Genomic DNA, 13,803 nt, shown 5'->3' with positions numbered 1-13,803 from the left:
TTGTTACGGAAGCTTTAGGAAACTAATACAATCACTAGAAGAAAGAAAAGTTATGTGTCAGGGGGGCTTCCCTGCTGGCTCAGGGGTGAGGAATGTGGCTGCCAAAGCAGGAGGCATGGATCCAATCCTTGACCAACATACTGCAGAGCAACTAAGCCCGCGTGCTGTAACTACTGAGCCTGTGCTCGAGCGCCTGGGAGCGGCAACTACTGAGCCCACAAGCCGCAGCCACTGAAACCCGTGCAGCTAGAGCCTGTGCTCCGCAACGAGAAGCGATCGCAGTGAGAAGCCCACACACCGCAACCGGAGAGTAGCCCCTGCTCTCTGCAGCTAGAGAAAAGCCTGCAAGCGCAGCCAAAATTACATGAAGAAATAAGCTTAAAAGAAAAGGTTACGTGGTAGCCATAGCAAGTAGGCTCTGTGAAGGAAGGAACAATGCCTTAGTGAAACAATAAAGCAATGTATTTATCATTCAAACACCGAATCTGTATGGCGTAACTTTCGCTTGGTCCTGGAGCAGATACACGAATTAGAAAACCACGATTCAAAAAGATAGATGCACCCCAGTGTTCATTGCAGCATTGTTTATCACAGCCAGGACACGGAAACAACCTGAACATTCAGCAACAGAGGACTAGAAAAAGATGTGGTCCATTTACACAATATGATATTGTGTGTGTGTGCTCAGCTGCTCAGTCATGTCCGACCCTTTGCCACTCCATGGACTATAGCCCTCAGGGTCCTCTGTCCAGGAAATCTTCCAGGCAAGAACGCTGGAGTGGGTTGCCATTTCCTACTCTAGGAGATCTTCCAAACCCAGGGATCAAACCTATGTCTCCTGCATTGGCAGACAGATTCCTTATAAGCCGTATAATAGAATATCACTTAGAAGCCATATAATAGAATATCACTCAGTCATAAAAGGGAACAAAACTGTACCATTTGCAGAGATGTGGGTGGACCTAGAGAATGTCGTACAGAGTGAAGTCAGAAAGAAAAACAAATATCATATGCTAACACATATGTGGAATCTAGAAAAACGGTATAGATGAACATATTCGCAAAGCACACTCAGAGACCCAGATGTAGGGAACAAACATATGGGTACCAAGAGAGGAAAGGAGGGTGGGATAGACTGAGAGACTGGGATTGGCATATATACAGTACTATGTATAAAGCAGATAACTAATGAGAACCGACTATATAGCACAGGAAACTCTGCTCAGTGCTCTGTGGTGACCTAGAAGGAAATCCAAAGAAGAGAGGATATATGTATATGTGTAGCTGATTCACTTTGCTGTGTAGCAGAAATTAACACAACATTGAAAAGCAACTATACTCCAGTTTTTAAGAGATGAGTTAGAATATGATTTCTCTTTGCCTTTGAGAAGCCCAAAACATGGTCCAGTTAGGCTCAAAACAGAAGTAAGTGTTCTGGGGCCCCAAAGGAATGCTATAGACAAAGGTTTGGATGCAGAAGGTGACATCTGAGCCAGGATTTTAAAGATGAGTATATTTGCTTGCTACTTGCTTAATGGACCTAATTATTTCTGTCACTGGAAAGAGCCTCCTAAAATCTCCTCCCTGGTCTGGATAGCCATCAAAGAGGCAAAAATCACAGGCTTGCTAAGTTTGTTCAATCTGGCATTTCAAAAAACAGCTTCAACCACGTAGGCTGGTTGTCTGGATCTCCTGCCCCAGTTGGCCTGCCATTTATGGGAAAAACAGGAAGAGAGATGCTGACCTCTGGCTGCTCAGGCCCAGATCCCCTTAGAGCTTCAGGCTCGTGTAAGAACTGGCTCCAGAAAGTCCCTCTTGTGGGGGGTCTTCCATCCTGGCTGCCTAGACCTCTCTGTAGTGCTGAAAAGTCAGATTGTGTTATTTATATAAAAACAACAACAAAAATAACTTTTTTCTTTGCAAATATCACATGCACAAGAAGCCAAGCCTTCAGTGGGTCATTTAATATGTTGACGTTTTGAAGAACTGTGCTTCCAGACCCTGAAACAGAAGCCAGGTCTGCTGGCCTTGGCCTTGAGATCTCTTGGCTCTCTCATATTAAGGACCCCCAGGCTCTCAAAACTGAGCTCCCGGCAGCCACTGCTCTGCGTAATGCTGCTAAGAACAGAGCCAATTGCAGCTGCAGCCACATCTGCCTCTGTGGAATGATGTCAGGAGTGCTGGGGGGAAGGCAAGGGGTGTCTCCTGACTCTAATTACCTCCCCACTGGTCAGCCACGCTCCCTGAAATTCCATTAAGATGATGGAACCTATTCTGTTAGGCTTATAAGGGATAATGATGGAATAGGAGAGGACTTGCATGCAAGCCAGCATCCTCTGCTTGGCGGAATACATTGGAAAGGCTTTGGGCAGGACATGTGTGGTCATTTGCCCCAGGCCCTGTGGCCCCTTACAGTATTGCATCAGGTCTATTCACTGTAATTTTTACCTGCCTGAACTCTCCAAGCATTTGTTCTTGTAAACTTTGCTGGATTCATTCATACACATGGTTTTGACCACCACCTGGATGGAAATACATTAAAACTTCTCCAGTTTGTGCCTTTTTTTGTCAAGCATCTGACCCTTCCATCTAAATTCCTGACCTTGAGTGCCTTGTTTTCAACTAATTCATCATATTTGCTCACAAAACTATCCCTAAAAGGGGTCTCTTTATCCAGTTTCCCAAGTAAAGAAGACTGCAAAGCATCCTTCCCTTACTAGTAACCCTTCCCTCACTAGCATATCAGATCAATCACTAAGATCTACTAACATTATTTCCTAAAAGTTTCTTATAACTTCTTCCTGACAATTTCCTAATTCAGAATGACATTATCTATTGCTTCAACTAGTACAAAAGGGAATCCCCTAGTGGTCTAGTTGTTAGGACGTGGCACTTTGGCTGCCACCGCCCAGGTTCAATCTCTGGTCTGGGAACTAAGATCCCACAAACCACATGGTGCAGCTGAAACAAATAAACAGACAAACAAACTAGTGCAACAGCTTCCAGAAAGCTTCTCTCATATCATCCCCACCCAGTCTATTCTCCACTGAGTAGCCCAAGTGTCTTTAAAAATGTAATCTGTACTCAAAAGACTAGGAACAAAGGGAACTACCTTAACATAGTAAAGACCATGTGCGAAAAAAACTACAGCTAACATACTCAACGGTGGAAAACTAAAAGCTTTTCCTCCAAGAGCAGGACAGGCAAGAATGCCTGGTTTTGCCACTTGCATTAAACATAATAATGGAAAGTGAAAGTGAAAGTGAAGTCGCTCAGTCGTGCCTGACTCTTTATGACCCTGTGGACTGTAGCCTACCAGGCTCCTCCACCCATGAGATTCTCCAGGCAAGAATACTGGAGTGGGTTGCCATTTCCTTCCTTCTCCAGGGGATCTTCGTGACCCAGGGATCGAACCTGGGTCTCCTGCATTGGAGGCAGACGCTTTAACCTCTGAGCCACCAGGGAAGCCCTAGCCAAAGTAATTAGGCAAGAAAAATAAAAGCCATCCAAATTGGAAATGAAAGTATAAAGTTGTTTCTGTTCACAGATGGCATGATCTTATATGAATAAAATTTAAAGATTTAAAAAAAAACTGTTAGGACTAATAGACTAATAAATAAATGAGCAAATTTTCAAAATTCAAAATCAATGAGCAAAATATCAGTTGCACCTGCCTATGCTAACAATGAACCATCTGAAAAGGAAATTAAGAAAACAATAGCATCAAAAAAGAATAAAATATTAATGAGTAAACTTAACCAAGACAGCAAATGACACTGAGAACTACAAAATGATGCTGAAAGAAATTAAATACAAATAATGGAAAGGCATCCTGTGTTCACAGGCAGGAAGACTTAATATTGTTAAGATATTAGTATAACCAAAAGCTATTTACAGATTCAATGCAATTCCTGTTAAATTCCCAATGATTTTTTTTTCAGAAATAGAAAAGTGCATTCTCAAGTTTATATGAAATTTCAAATTTCAAGGGACCCAGAATAGCTAAAATAACCTTGAAAAAAGAAGAACATAGTTAGAAGTTTCACACTTCCTCATTTCAAAACTTATTGAAAAGCTTTGGTAATCAAAAAAGTGAGGTGCTACCATAAAGATACACATATAGACCAAAGGAACAAAATAAGAACCAGAAATAAACCCTTGCATATATAGTAAAATGATTTTCAACCAGCATGCCAAACCATTCAATGGGGGAAAGGGCAGATTTTCAACAAATGGTGTTTGAAAACCTGGAGATTCATGTGAAAAAAACAGAAGTTGGACCCTTATACCATATACAAAAATTAACTCAAAATGGATCAAAGCTAAACATAAAAGCTAACACTATAACATTTTTAGAAGTTTATGTATATATGTATGTATATGTATATATTTATATACATACATATAACTTGCTTTTGTTAATATCTTTTACTATAGGCACAGTAGAAGCACTTTATACACTACCTCCAAATTTTGCAGAAATTCCATTTTACAAAAGAGGAAACAGATACCAGAGAAGATAAGAAATTTGCTCAAGATCAGTCTGATCTTAACCTGATTGTGGGCAGATTCTGAACTCTTCTCAAAATCAGATTTCTGGCCAACTCAAAGTAAAGCCTTACAAAGAGTACTTTAAAATCAGAAAGAACACTGACGAAAGCCATGTGGTTGTTTTAGGAAACATTTTTAACCTTTCTGTTGACTCAATTTCCTCATCTCTAATATGCAGATAATAATATCTGACCTTTTGCAAGTCGTTGGTGGTGAAGACTAATTAAAACGAAATAGGGACAAACAGAAGAATGATTTCTGACTTAGTCATTCTGTCTCTCTAGGGCTCATAGAAACACGGAAATCTAAGCAATGAGAGTATGAGAGGTGATTCCTACTCTGGAAATGGGAGGAAATGGAAATAAGAGAGATGGAAAATCAAGATGAAGGTGAACACTGTTTCTAAGAAACTAGTGTGAGAAGATATTTTGGAAGCTCTTTTGTTTTGTTTATTAACGGGAAAGGAATTATAAATAGGTATGTCATACAAATTACCTCTATAAAGCAATTCGGAGTTGGCACTGTAATACAGTAGAGAGAGCACTCTCGAGTTCTAGCTCATGATGAAATTTGGGCATGTCATGTAAATCCTCTACATTTCCAGGCCCCTATCTAAAAAAGCATGAGTATTAAAACCTACCTAACATTCTGGGGAGAACAATGACAAAATAGAGTTACATGTTATTTGAAAAGTTAAAATACCATTTGGGTCAAGGTTAAAGTCACTTCTACTAAACATATGGTTGAAACCACTCATTTTTCTGAACCTGTTTACTCACCTCTAAAGACATAAATAGAGCCTACATCCTATAATTGTTAAAGGGATTAAATGAAATAATGCAGGTAAATGTTAGCATGGTGTTGGCACATAGGAAGGAATCAATAAGTGGCTGTGTTTCTGCTATATACCAACAACAACAACAATAGAAACCTTCCTTTATTGCTTGGAATTAAAGAAAATGTAAGATCTGTTGAAAATTTTAGGATCTGAATCTGTGAAAATTTTTTAAAAATCCAGATTTCTCAGTCTTCTTAATTTTTCCTTACCCTGAGAAACTGCAAGAGAATGGCATGCCTGAGGTAACCTGTTTCTCTCAATTTTCTTTGACTCTACAAGGTTAGAAGCTTCTCGTCTTCTGTGATTGAACACTCCCAAGACATTGGATCATTTCCTGTATTTCATTTATTTAATAACTAATCTTTTATTGCCTTCCGTCTTTGAAACCAGCCAGCAAGTCTGGTTCCCTCCCCTACCCCTCTTCAAGGTCTCACCTCTTTAATCATTTGGATAAAGCTGGGACACACTACAAACCATTTTAATGGGAAGCTGATAAGTGAAGGCCATTTTTCCTCCCAGCTCCGTCTCAACCAGGCCGTATTTCAGATGATTTCCAATCATCCCAGCAAATCACTCATGTCATTCTCCCACGCCACCTAGTTAATATCAGCAGTCAACAGGTTTCTTTTTGGCTCTTTTGTCTGGGAATGCTTGCTAGGCGAGGCCCCAGAACTCCAGAGAAATGAATCTGAATCTGGAATTCACACAAACTGAGCCCTCAGCTGCAGGATTAACATTTTCCCGAGTTAACATTAATCGCTATTGTCTGAGCTCTACTTCTGTGTCAGGCACTAGGCCAAGCAGTGTGTCTGTATTATCAGGTTTAATCCTCATAAAACTTACTTGGGATTACTCTCATGTCTGTTTTGTGGACAAAGAAATTTAGGACTAGGGCACTGTTACTCAAAGTGTGGTCCTTGGAGCTACAACAGATTACCAGAGAATTTGTTAGAAATGTAAGTTCTTCAGCTACATCACAAACCTCCTAAAACCAAATCCCTGTGGGGTGGTGTTCAGGAATCTGTACTTTAACAAACCCCTTGGTGATTCTGATGCAGACTAACATTTGAGAAGGACTGGACTAGAAAAAGTGAGTAACTAGCCAAATTATCAGAGCTAATAAGTCACAAGAAGAAGTTTGAAAATAGAGTCTAGCTGTCTCCTAAACCAGAGTCTGGGAGACTCTGTATTGAGATGGTTCACAAAGATTTAGGATTTGAAATAAAACTGCCTTGCACTGTAAGAACATCTGTTATTTCATGTAATAAGATGTGCAGAAGTAGCTCAGTTCCATATTTCATTTTTTTTTCTGCACAAAGGTTTCTTTTTATTCATAACATAGGCCAAGTTATTTAAGTCAATAAATTTTTAACAATTTTCATTTAATTCAGCAGTTCAGTGGCTTATGGCTCCAGCTCAACAGTGTCTCCCATTCTCCTGACTTTCTCTTCATGGTCACCAGAAGACTGCAGGGGACATCAGTGAAGAAAGGGCATGTCTCTTCTCCCATGTCCTTTTTAAGAGCAATCCTTTTCTCCCCCAAGGTATACTCTTCCCCCAAAGACCTCCTCTCATGTGTTACTGTACTGAATTTCATCACACCCTCATTACCAAGCCAGTCACTGGGAAGGAAAATGGAATAACATGATTGGATAAAAACTATTTTAGATCTGCCTCATTTGAAGCATGTGGATGTCTGAATGAACACAGTGGATGGAAATGTTAAATCAAAGCAATAGGGACACATTTTGAAACAGAAATAAGTTTGGATTCACAGGATGGCATCAGATGATAGGAATCCAGATAGAAAAATTAAGAGTATATGCTATAAGCCCTGTAGAACCTGTTAATCTTTGAGTAGGGAATAGGAATATGTAAGGACATGCATGGAAAGAGTCCACTGATGATGTGTAGCAGAGATGAGCACTAGACTCAGGGGAGAGATTGATGAGAGGCTGTGAGGGAAGCTCAGCTATTGCTGCAGCCTTGGTAGAATTTGCCAAGGACTTGGTCTAGGTAGGTGGCATGGGTAAGAAGGACAGCTGAAGAGGAGTCATCTGGAAGAAAACTGGCAAAAGTGGGTGACTGGCCATAGGGAGATAAAGAAGGGGACAAGTCAGAGGTTACACACCATCTTTGTGTGTTTGACCAGTTGTTCTCCTGCCCATCTGCAGTTATGATGAAAAGTGCTATTTCCTACAAAAGGAATGTAGGCAAGTTAAAGGAAAACCGTCAGATGTATTAATAATGAGTTATTTAAGGGTATATGCTTAAATTCTCAAATTCAGTCTTGGCTCTATGATGTAATAATAGTAGTAGCAGTAGTAGTTGAACTTATTGCCAGCCTATTATGTCTTGCTGTTTTATTTCTTTAAATTTATTTTTATTATAGAAAATTTCAAACATATATAGAAGTAGGGAAAATATTATAATGAACCTGAAGGTACCTATTAACCAGCTTCTACATGATCAAATCATAGCCAATCAATCTTGTTTCTTCTAGTCTCTCACTTACTCTCCGCCATCAACATCAACTTAGGTTTTATTTTTTGAATAACAACGATCAGTACAGTTCAGTCACTCAGTCATGTCTGACTTTGCAACCCCATGGACTGCAGCACACCAGGCCTCCCTTTCCATCACCAACTCTCGGAGATTACTCAAACTCATGACCAAAGAGTCAGTGATGCCATCCAACCATCTCATCCTCTGTAGTCCCCTTCTCCTCCCACCTTCAATTTTTCCCAGCGTCAGGGTTTTTTCCAATGAGTCAACTCCTCTTATCAGATGGCCTAAGTATTGGAGTTTCAGCTTCAGCATCAGTCCTTCCAATGAATATTCAGGACTGATTTCCTTTAGAATGGACTGGTTTGATCTCCTTGCAGTCCAAGGGACTCTCAAGAGTTTTCTCCAACACCATAGTTCAAAAGCATCAATTCTTAGGTGCTCAGCCTTCTTTATAGTCCAACTCTCACGTCTATACATGACCACTGGAAAAATCATAGCTTTGACTAGACAGACCTTTGTTGGCAAAGTAATGTCTCTGCTTTTTAATAAGCTGTCTTGGTTGGTCATAACTTTTCTTCCAAGGAGCAAGTGTCTTTAAATTTCATGGCTGCAGTGACCATCTGCAGTAATTTTGGAGCCCCCCCAAAATAAAGTCGGTCACTGTTTCCATTGTTTCTCCATCTATTTGCCATGAAGTAATGGGACCAGATGCCATGATCTTAGTTTTCTGAATGTTGAAGTTTAAGCCAACTTTTTCACTCTTCTCTTTCACTTTCATTAAGAGGCTCTTTAGTTCTTCACTCTCTGCCATAAGGGTGGTGTCATCTGCACATCTGAGGTTACTGATATTTCTCCTGGCAATCTTGATTCCAGGTTGTGCTTTATCACTAAGATACAATTAACATACCATACAATGCACATATTTAAAAGTGTGTAGTGCAAGTAGTTTGTAGTATATTCTTAGAGTTGTGCCACCATCACCACAATCAATTTCAAAACATTTCATCACCTCAAAAAGAAATTCCGTACTCTATCTGTCGCTCCCTGCTCCTACATCCCTCTTCCTCCAGCCCTAAGTAACCACTAATCTACTTTCTGTCACTATAGATTTTCCTATGATGGACATTTTATATAAATGGAATCATACAGTATATAGTCTTTTGTGAATATCTTCTTTCACTTAGCATCATGTTTTCAAGGTTCACCTATATTGTAGAATCTATTAGCACTTCATTTCTTTATTCTGCCACATTATACCCCATTGTATGGATAGGCTACATCTTACACATTCGTCCAGCAGTTGATGGACATTGAGCTCCCATTTTTGGCTCTTATGAATAATTTACTAAGAACATTTGTGTACAAGAACATTCATATACAAGTGGACATATATTTTCATTTCTCTTGAGTATATACTTAAGAGAAACATTTCTGGGTCATAGAGTAACTTTATGGGGCTTCCCTGATAGCTCAGTTGGTAAAGAATCTGGCTGCAATGCAGGAGACCCCGGTTCGATTCCTGGTTCGGGAAGATCGGCTGGAGAAGGGATAGGCTACCCACTCCAGTATTCTGGCAGAGATAATTCTGTGTCACAGAGTAACTTTATATTTAACCTTTTAAGGAACTACCAGACTGGTTTCCACAGTGGCTATACCATTTTACATACCTACCAACAGTGTGTAAGAATTCTAATTTTTCCACATCTTCCTCGCACTTTTTGTTGCTTTTATTTATGTAAAGTTGTTAATTTTAAATTAATATTTGTAAGTACTTTATTTTTAGAGCAGGTTTAGGTTCTCAGAATCGAGTGCATTGCATGCCCAGTTGTGTCTGATTCTTTGCCACCCCATGGACTCTAGCCTACCAAGTTCCTCTGTCCATGGAATTCTCTAGGCAAGAATACTAGAGCGGGTTGCCATTTCCTCCTCCAGGGGGTCTTCCTGACCCAGAGATCAAACCCACATCTCCTGTATCGGTAGGCATATTCTTTACTGCTGAGCCAACTGGGAACCGCCCCCCCCCCCCCCCCCCCGCGCCGTCCCCGCCCCACATACGCTTAGCATTCCCTATTAACTTCTTCCACCAGAATGGTACATTTGTTACAATTGAAGAATCTATATTGATCCATAATAATCACCCAAATTCCAGTTTACAATAGGATTTGTATTTGGTGTTGTGTATTCTATGAGTTTGGACAAATATATAATGATATATATATCAATCATTATACTAGCATTCAGAGTATTTTGACTACCCTAATAATAATTCTGCTTCCTTGTTTTTATTAAAATTTCCTTGATTGCTAATGATGTTGAGCATTTTCATGTGCTCAGTGGTCATTTGTACAGTATTCCCTTCTTTTCCTCAATTTCACTTTCTGTGGTTTCTGTTACCCACAGTCAACCATGATCTGAAAATATTAAATGGAAAATTCCAGGAATAAATAATTCATAAATTTAAAAATTGTGAACTGTTCTGAGTAACAGGATGAAATTCACGCAGTCTTGTTCCAGCCTACCCAGGATCTCCAACCTTCCATATCATCTGTTTCTGACATCCAAGCATCAACATCATCACAGCTCAATGATCCAGGATCACCTGAAGCTGATGATCCTCCTTCTGATGTATCATCAGAAGGTCAACATTAGCCTAGCATGACATCACAATGCCTATGTCATTCACCTCACTTCATCTCATCATGTAGACATTTTATCATCTCACATCATCACAAGAAGAAAGGCATGGTACTATAATTTTGAAAGAGAGTCAGAGAGAAAGAGGGGGTCCACATTCACATAACTTTTATTACAGTATGTTGTTATAATTGTTCTATTTTATTATTACTTATTGTTTAATTTCTTACCATGCCTAATTTATAAATTATACTTTTTCATAGCTATATATTTGTAAGAAAAAACATAGTATGTAGGTTTCAGTACAATCTGCAATTTCAGGCCTCCAATGTGGGTCTTGGAACATACTCCCAATGGATAAAGGGGGACTACTTAGAAAAATATCTATTCAGATCATTTGGCCATTTTTAATTGAGTTATTCATCTTTTTATTATTAAGATGTGAAAGTTATTCATATATTCAAAATATAATTGTCTTATCAAATAATTTTTAAATATTAATTTAAATATTTTTCTGCTATTCTGTGGATCATCTTTTTCTGTTCATTGTCCTTCAAAGCACCAAAGTTTTTGATTCTGATGGAGTCCAAGTTACCTATTGTTTTTCTTTTATTGCTTATATTTATGATGTCAAATCTAAGAAACAGTTGCTTAATTCAAGATCATGAAGATGTACATCTATGCTTTCTTGTAAGAGTTTTATAGCTTTAGTCATTATATTTAGGTGTTTGATTCAAGTTAATGTTTATACATGGTATTAGATACTGTCTCACTTCATTCTTTTGCAAGGGGATATCCAGGTGTTACAGCACCATTTGTTGAAAACAATATTCAAAAGACTGTTGAATTGTCTTGGTTCCCTTTTTGAAAATCAATTGACCATCATCTCCTGTTATTTTGAAGCAAATTGCAGACATGTCAGTTCATCTGTAAATATGTCAGTGTGTCTCTCCGAACTTCAGTGCCCCACCATTTTATCTGTCTTATCACTAATCCTTACAACAACCATCAAGGTGCCATTATCCACATTTAACAGAAAAGATACTGATGCTTAGAAGGGTTGCATGACTTGCCCAAGGTTATATAGCCATTTAAGTGACAGAACCAAATCCAAAGACTGTGCCCTTCCTCTTATACCATCACCCACTGTGGCCAAAAACAGTGAAATACAGTAATAGCAAGGGCAGGCTGACCCAGGTAACCCCTGTCTTCAGTTCTCTAAAGGTATCATTTAACTTGTTTACTTTCTTCACTGGCACCACCACCATTTCTCTTTGCCCTTTATCCAGCATTCTACCCATTACATCAGGAGATAAACAGCTCTCTAAAGATTCATAGTTCACAGCCTCAGAACTCAAGGAGAATATGAGGTAGGAAAAAACAACAGCTCAAGGCGAGGACATTGAATTTGTATCAATCTGAGAGGTAACGCTGTCCATTCTGAAGTAAGGAGCAGATTGAACCATCTTAAATTTCAAATGAGCACTGGAATTTTGTTTGCTAGAAGGATGGCTTGAATTACCAAATCTTAGCATGGAATGACACCTTCAGGAGGGCTTCATCTGGCCTCTTATTTGGCTGATGCAAAAATGTTCACTGACTTCCTCAAGGTTACAGGCTAGATGGTGGCAGCAAGGGGTCTCAAAGGCAGGTCCTCTGATTCCATTTTAGGGAATGTCAGAGTTTTCCTCTGTTTCTGGAGCCTGCCAGGTATGAAGTGCCAGATAACCTGCCTTTACCAAGTCAGGGGTATATAGTAGTCTCATGTGATTCTAAAACAATTATGGGAAGGTGGGAAGGGGAAGAAAAATCATGGAAGAGTGCAATTTTTCTGAACCTGTTTCTGGGAAACAGGAATTTTCAAATACCAATAGGACAATAAGCAATTTAACTTCAGAGTCAGAGGGAAGATCTATGATCCAGGGATGGGAGAGCATCTTGCACACTCTGTCATTTTTTTTTTTTTTTTCCAATGAGGCAAAGAAAGAGAGAGAATTGAGCTCAGACTCAACTTCAATATACTGCCTAGGGCACAACAGAAATATCAATACATTGGAGAGAACCTGGATTTTAAAAACTTGGGGTGAGGATAAGACCTTCAACCGATGCTGGAAAGGTTTAGGACTAGGCCAGAGAGCAGAATCCCACCAAGTTGGACTATGTACAGGAACCAGTGACAGGACCTTCAGGACTGATACCATCTGAATTTCTTCTCAGCCCTATTCTACCTCTAGCAGAAGTTATGTTAGCAAAGGTACTGATGGCAGCCAAGTGTAGGTGTTATAAAAAAGCTTTAGGATCAGCTAGCCAAGGTTTCAAATTCTCATTCCGTTACTGCCTACCTGTGTGATTTTAGGCAAGTCTTGTCACTTCTCCAAGGCTCAGTTTCTTCCTATGTACAAAGGATATTATCAGAGTGAACTGAGGCCTAAGGCGATGGTACATTACATAGAGCACTGTTCCTGGGACAATAGTGGATATTTCACATGTGCATTTTTGCAAATCTCTTTAGTCTTTCTCAGCTTCATATGATTTTTATGCCACCTCTTCAGATGCACTTTGGATCTCAGGACCTATCTCTTTCAGTATGAAATTAAATATTAAATTATCCTAATGGAGAGATTTTAAGAACTAAAGTTCCAGAGACCCTGTGGAACCCAAGGCCAGAGCATTCAAGGCAGAGTGGACAACTAGACTCTCCATCCAGTGCTCCCTCCTTGGCATCACCGTGGTGTTCTTGGGATGCTGGTTGCCATGACTACCTAATCACTTCCTCTAGGTCTGACCACTACAACAGACTGAAACACTTGCCAAACTCCCAGCCAAACAAGCAGCAGATGTCCAATTTGAAAAACATAATTCCTGAACATTATGTTTGTTTTCTCATTGATCACATGGACCCATCCACAGAGATGGAGGCAGAGAGGCAGCTATAGAGAGAAACCAGGAATAACACCTGGGATGCAGAAAGACCCACACTTATCGCTGTGTATTCCCCTGGATGAACCATGAGGGGGACATTCTTCCTGATGTGACATCCTGATTCATTTATGGAGTCATTAACTCTGTCCACTTGGTTTTATGACAAGTTCAGAATAACCATACAGTAGCAGTGAGGGACAAAGCTAAAGCCTTCAGAGTCAGACAGGTGTGGGTATCAATGCCACTTTTGCCTCTGACTAGTGGGATGACATTGACCAAATTCGCCTCTCTGAGTTCCATTTCCTCATACAGAATGAAGATTATAATACGTGCCTTATACAGTTGTCATC

This window comes from Ovis canadensis, chromosome 1 (assembly GCF_042477335.2).
Source record: "Ovis canadensis isolate MfBH-ARS-UI-01 breed Bighorn chromosome 1, ARS-UI_OviCan_v2, whole genome shotgun sequence".
NCBI lineage: Eukaryota > Metazoa > Chordata > Mammalia > Artiodactyla > Bovidae > Ovis > Ovis canadensis.
The sequence above is the reverse complement of the archived record's forward strand: the minus strand, read 5'-3'. Positions refer to the sequence as shown.